At 39.8% G+C, this 6,695-nt stretch overlaps 1 long non-coding RNA gene across 1 annotated transcript in view; it reads left to right on the forward strand.

Moving 5' to 3' along the window:
* Positions 1–6,695, forward strand: part of LOC108788989 — an 8,795-nt gene that overhangs the window by 792 nt on the left and 1,308 nt on the right. The window lies entirely within an intron of this gene.

Here is a 6,695-nt window from a genome sequence, read left to right on the forward strand (position 1 = left end):
TGGCCCCCCCCCCCCCTCCATGCATTTTTGCAAGAAAGAAAGAGAAAGAAATCCTTTTTAAAAATTACACACCTTCATTTTATGGTAAAAATGTCATTTTCATTGCATCAGATGGCAAAAAAAGTTTCTTCCCCCCTTTCTGTTATAGATTTTAGGTGATTTGGGCTTGTGTGGTAATAAAACATATTGTGGTAGTTTGACTGCGCTAGAGATTCGGGAGCGGGCAGGTGACGGAGTGCAAGGGTTAGAGGTGACCGTTGATGAGGTGTTGGGTTTATCGGTGACTGATTTAGGTGTTGGGTTTAGGGGTGACCGATGATATGTTTATAGATGACAAATGATGACACGTTAGAGGTGACAGTTGATGAGGTGTTGGGTTTAGGGGTGACCAATGATATGTTATAGGTGATAGTTGATGAGGTGTTGGCTTTAGGGGTCACCAGGAGTGACTGAGGACAGCAAGCATTACATTTAGGGGTGACAGTTGATGAGGCGTTGGGTGTTGGGGTGACTCAGGACAGCAAGCAATACATTTAGGGGTGACAGTTGATGAGGCGTTGGGTGTTGGGGTGACTCAGGACAGCAAGCAATACATTTAGGGGTGACAGTTGATGAGGCGTTGGGTGTTGGGGTGACTCAGGACAGCAAGCAATACATTTAGGGGGGTGACAGTTGATGACAGTCTTGATTTGGTGTAGAGGGTGACCAATGACCGCATCATATAGATTTAGCGATAACAGGTGATGAAGCATTAGATTTAGGGGTGATGTAGCATTAGATTTAGGGGTGATCGATAATGATGTGTTTTAGATGAGAGATGATGATTTAGGGGTGATTGGCTGATTCAGTTGGGCTTGTGCGTTGCTGTAATGTAACATCACAACGTTGAGTTATGACAGATAAAGCGTTATAAATTTAGGGGTGACCTGAAAGAGTTATAGGTTTTAGAGGGGACAGATGACGAATCATTATAGATTTAAGGGGGACAGATGATGAAGTGTTAAATTTAGGGATGACCAATGACGACATATGTATTAGGAGATGAGAAATGACGAATCGTTAGATTTAGGAGGGACAGAATGATTGATTTGGGCTTTTGTGGGACTCTAATAAAAAAATCATAACCTTGATATATGACAGATGATGAAGCATTATTGATTTGGAAGGAACAGATAATAAAGCATTATGGATTTAAAGGAGAACTATGGGGTCAGTGTTTTTCCCCATAGTTCTCCTTAGGGTAACGGGAGGACACAAACTAGCGTCCTCCCGTTACCCTAAGCTCAGTATACCGCGAGCTACAGCTCGCAGTATACTGAGACGCCGCAACCGGAGCGGATCCCGACGTAGATGACGGGATCCGCCCAGCTGCGTGAGTGACAGCTGGCTCTGCCAGCTGTACCCGCCCCCTCCCCGTCCGTTCCGCCAGTCAGCGCTGGCAGATCGGAGCGGGGAGAGGGGAATCCAGCCACTCCCCCTGTCACGGCAGAGAGCTGTGACAGGATCGAGAGGTGAGCGAACCTGGTATGTGTTCGCTCACCTCCCGATCTACTGAGCCGACCTGTGACAGTCTCATTGTCCCAGGGCGGCTAGAACTATGAGGTGAGTGGAAATCACTCATCTCATAGTTCTCCTTTAAAGGTGACAGATGATGAGCTGGATGATTTAGGGTTGACCAATGATGACCAGGTATATAGTTAGAGATGAGAAATGACGAAGCCTTAGATTTAGGAGTGTGGTACTGTAATAAAACATAACATTGAGTTATGACGGATGATGAAGCGTTTCAGATTTAGAGGTGATATGACAAAGCGGTATCACTTTGGGAGGACAGGTGACAAAGTGTTCTAGATTTAGAGTTGACAGATGAGCTGTTAGATCGAGGGGTGACCGATGGTGTGCTATAGATGACAGATGATGAAACATATATTTCGGGGTGACAGACTGATTAATTTGCTCTTGTGTGGTACTGTAATGAAACATCCTCACGATGAAGTGTTATAGATTTGAGGGTGGGTGTGTGTGGGTGGTGACGGAGTGTCACATTTAGACATTACAGATGACAAAGTGGTAAAGGTTTTGGGGTAACTGCTGAATGTACAGCGGCGGATATTCACCATCTCACTGCAGCTTTCATTTGAACATGCCAATGAAAAATGATCTCATCAACTTCTAAATCTGTGTTTTCCCTTTTTTATATTCGGGTTTCAGGTCGGAGTGAATTATGTCTGCTGTGGAGTCGGCTTGTGTGGTGAAGCATTAAAACGATGTAACTAGGAATAGCAGAAAAAATGGGGTACCAAGCGAGGCAAAAATAATGATTAATGAATTGAGTTAAAATATAATTTTATTACACATAGTAGGATCAACAACATGATCCATATGTAAGAAGTTCCCTTTTCCATATGGACCATATTTTTTCTACTCTGTGTAATAAAATGATATTTTAACTCAATTAATTAATCATTATTTTTGTCTTGCTTGGAACCCCATTATTTTCTGCTTTTCCTACTTATACTTTATTGAAGGGGGTCGAGGCCTTTCTTTCCTTTTGAGAGTGCTTGCTTGGTCTGTTGTTGGGGTAGTAATATACATTTTTTTGTAAATATTAAACTGGTGTAGTGGACGAATCGTTCTAGATTTAGGGCTGACATAGCGTTATGGATTAAAGGGTTTTTGCATATATCTACGGCTAGCATGCAGTAGATATATGCAAAAAGTGTTAAAACCGCTTTGAAAAGGCTTAATACTTGTGTCTTCCCCGCGCGCTCCCGTCCGAAAATGGGACGGCCGCAAAGCATCTTGGCGCATGCGCAGTTCACCTTTTCGGCCGGGACGCGAGGAGAGACGGAAGGTAAGTCTATGAACGGCCTGCAGCATGCACAGAGGAGTCGGCGCTGGATCGGAGACCCGCCGCAGTGCTGGAGGGACAGATGAAAAGGACAGGAAAAAGATTTTTGACTTTAATGTCACTTTAACTGCTTGAAGACCAGGTGTTTAGATCCCCTACCTGGCCAGGCCATTTTTCAGTGTTCAGCGCTGCGGTACTAGATGGTTGTCCAGTTGTATATAATTAGGGTGTGATGGATAATGAAGTGTTATAGATTTAAGGGTGACGGTTGACAAAGTGTTATGGATTTATGAGTGATAGATGATGAAATGCCATTAATTTGGGAATTGTGATTCTTTTTGATCAGGGTTTTGAAATGAAAGTTGTATTGAGAAGCAGAATATCCATCGACTCTGCTGTTCTTTTGTAGTTGGTTGACAATAGAAACAATTATGGGATTCCACGCTGTTCGTTTCTTTGTTACTCTGTTTTTGTGGCCGACCTACCTTTGTCCACATGACGGAGTAATGACAAGCAATGAGGAAATATGGAGTATCTATCTATCTATCTATCTATCTATCTATCTATCTATCTATCTATCTATCGTGACCACAGTGGCCAGATCATGTTCTGATAAAGACATTTTTTAGACTTGTCTTGGCTTTCCATTGGAGCCTATAGACCAAAATCTGTAACTTGGACCCTCTGTCAAATTATTACTAAAGTCCCCATTGGGGGTGGGGGTGGTGGGATTCACCCCTCTGTCACTGGTGATTAATGTAAGGGGAAATCCAAAACATTAGAGTTTCCCCAGGGAAAAACCAATGAGGACGTTTGTCTGAAATGGAATCTCCCTTATTTTGGTAGAATTCTACTAACTTCCATTTGTCTCTGGGACAGGAAGTTTAGGGAAATTTCCCTCCGACAGCAAAAAAAAAAAAATCCTGGCAAGGGGTTGTAATTTTTCTTCACACTTTAAAAAAAACAAACTGGATATACATGTAAAGAGGTAACTATTTTTGCATTATACTATGACTGGCTTCTGATTGGAGCATATAGAGCCCAGGCTGATGATCGTAATCTGTAATGTCTGTGTCTTGTGATTCAGTCCCCATTGGAACATAAGACATATATGTGACTCTGGCTTTGTCATATTTGGGTTGTGTTTTGCAATTGACCAAAAAAGTGCAATCCATTAAAAGTAAAAATATATTGTGTATCCATTACAATTGAGAAGGTTCTTTACATTCTGCTGTTGCTTTTGAGTAGAAATACCTTTCAGGTCAACTTTGCTCAGCAGTAAGATTATATATGGGATAACATCACCGTTTTTCTTTTTAATAAGCACATTATAATTATTGGATACGTTTGACAAAGGCACTTGGCTTCCCTCAGTATAAATGGAAAGGAACTGTACACGCTGGAGTAAAAGTTGTAATTTACTTGGAATTGTTTGAAAGTGTTCCCATTAGTTCCATTGCTGTCCATTGATATCACATGATTGGTTACAGACCTTTAAATGTGTGTGTACATTGGGTAAATATAGTGTTGACAGTCTGGCTCCTGAATTCCATATTAATTTGGCCACCCCAGCTTTAGTCACAATAATTTATTTTTCTAAAGGGTGCGTTACTACTTTACTCTTTGAATTATTGAGAAAGTAGGGTTGATTTACTAAAGGCAAATGGGCTGTTTTACTTTGTAAGCAAATTTTCCCTATAATGAATGAGGTGAAAATTGCACTGTGCAAAGAATACCCAATCGCATGCAAGGAAAATGTAAAAAAATAAATAAATGCATTTTTGCTTGCACATTGGATGATGAAAGTCAGCAGCACTTCACTTCATTCACCAAGCTAAGGGAAAATTCCATTGCAAAGTGAACAGCCTTTTTGCCTTTAGTAAATCAACCCCTGTTGGTTCTATTTAGATAGAGAGGATGGCTTACGAAAGGATTTGAGAATGTTCACACAATAAAATGTATGACGGTTCACTTGAGTTATCTCAATCATGTGAAAAGACCCCATTTTACTTGTTTCATCTGCCCATGACTGGATAATTGAGGGGAACCTTCACACATTTTATTTTGTGAACATTCTGAAATCCTGTACTTAAATCGGCCTCGCAGTGCGTTATTTGCCGTAGCGTATATTGTATTTGAAGTGAATGTTGGCACGAAAATGAAATACCAATAATAAATAAATATATCTTACAGTAAACAGATCAACAAGCTTACATCTGAATGTGAACAAGTAATATTCAAACCCTTATTTCCTCACTAAGTTCCCTCTGCTATTTAATGTTCACATGTCAGTGTTAAGTTGCCATGTCCAAGTGCATTCATTAACATCTGAACAGTCTGTTTACAGAGCAACACCAGGCACCCCCTCTCGGCTTCTGAGAACTGTGATAGGGATATGAAAAATTTCCCATCATGCACCATAGGCTCCAGAGTGACTGATCGCAGATATGATGTCACTCTTATAATTCATGGTGTTTGACAGCAGAGAGTGTTCCTAGTGGAAATTATGTGTGCATGTGTTTTCTGTTGTTGCAAATCATACAAAGGGAATATGCTGCATGTGTATTTTTTTTCTGTTTTAATTTTACCTGATAGTATTTCTTTAAGGCACATTCTATTTTTAAGTTTTGCATTATTTTATTTGAATTGAGATCATGGAAAGCCAGATACAACACACGTTTATCTTGTTGATGTGTCTTCTTAAGAGTGAAACATAGCAGACGTATTAGCATGCACAATAAATGTTTTCAGCCCATTTTGATATGGTGGCAGCAGCTGTACAGCGTTCTGTAATGTTAGAACTAATGTATATAATTAGACATTATATTCCATACTCCCATCACAGTAAAAGCATGCTTCCGACCCAATCCTATTTTACAACATTTTGAATGAAAGTCTAGAACGTTTTAAATGATTTGAGAATGTTCACACAATAAATTGTGTGACTTCACTTCAGTGATACAACAATGTGCAGATGAAATAAGTTAACAGGGATTTTCTTGTACATTGAAGTGAATCTTCACCCCCAATTGATCATGTAAACATTCTCCAATTTTTTCATACATCAGCCTCGATTGTGTATTTATGGAAGTAATTTTGGGGTATTTTGTGTGTTAAAGGAAAATGCTGTTTGTTTTCATGTTCTGTATTTAGAGTTAGGTTTAAGTTCGCATGAAAGAGATTTGGAAGTGAATTATACTGGTTGTGTTCAGTATTTTCATTCTCCCCCTAGTGGCTCGCTGTGTATCAGACAAGGGCAGTTAGGACTGCTTGGATAAAACCAGTAACACCCAGACAATGTGCATTTGTGATCAGTCTGACTTGAGGCTTGCATTGAAGGAGAGACATTTTAAAGTGCAATAACTTTTATGGTTATACTAAGTAGTGTAATGAGCAGCAATGACTGCCCCGTGTACACGTAGCAATAGAAACTAGGTGTAAACATCACATATTGGAAAGGATACTTAAATTCATCTACACACACACACACACACACACACACACACACACACACACACACACCTATTAATAATTCCTTAAGTATTCTCTAGCAAGACAACATAGACTGTGTATTCAGTTTTACAACTGTTACTGAATGTGTTTTCCATTATTAACCCCTGAACAATATAGCGAAAAGCTAAGCTTTGCTTTATTATTATTATTCAGGATTTATATAGCGCCAACAGTTTGCGCAGAGCTTAACAATATAAGGAAGACTTTACAGTTACAATATAAATCAAGACAAGATGGTAAGAAGGGCCTTGTCCGTGAGAGCTTACAATCTAAATGACTGCTGTATGGCAGTAACTCTGCATTATATATATGCATTATATATGCATTATAT

This window comes from Nanorana parkeri, unplaced genomic scaffold (assembly GCF_000935625.1).
Source record: "Nanorana parkeri isolate BGI_ZX_2015 unplaced genomic scaffold, ASM93562v1 scaffold366, whole genome shotgun sequence".
NCBI classification, from domain to species: domain Eukaryota; kingdom Metazoa; phylum Chordata; class Amphibia; order Anura; family Dicroglossidae; genus Nanorana; species Nanorana parkeri.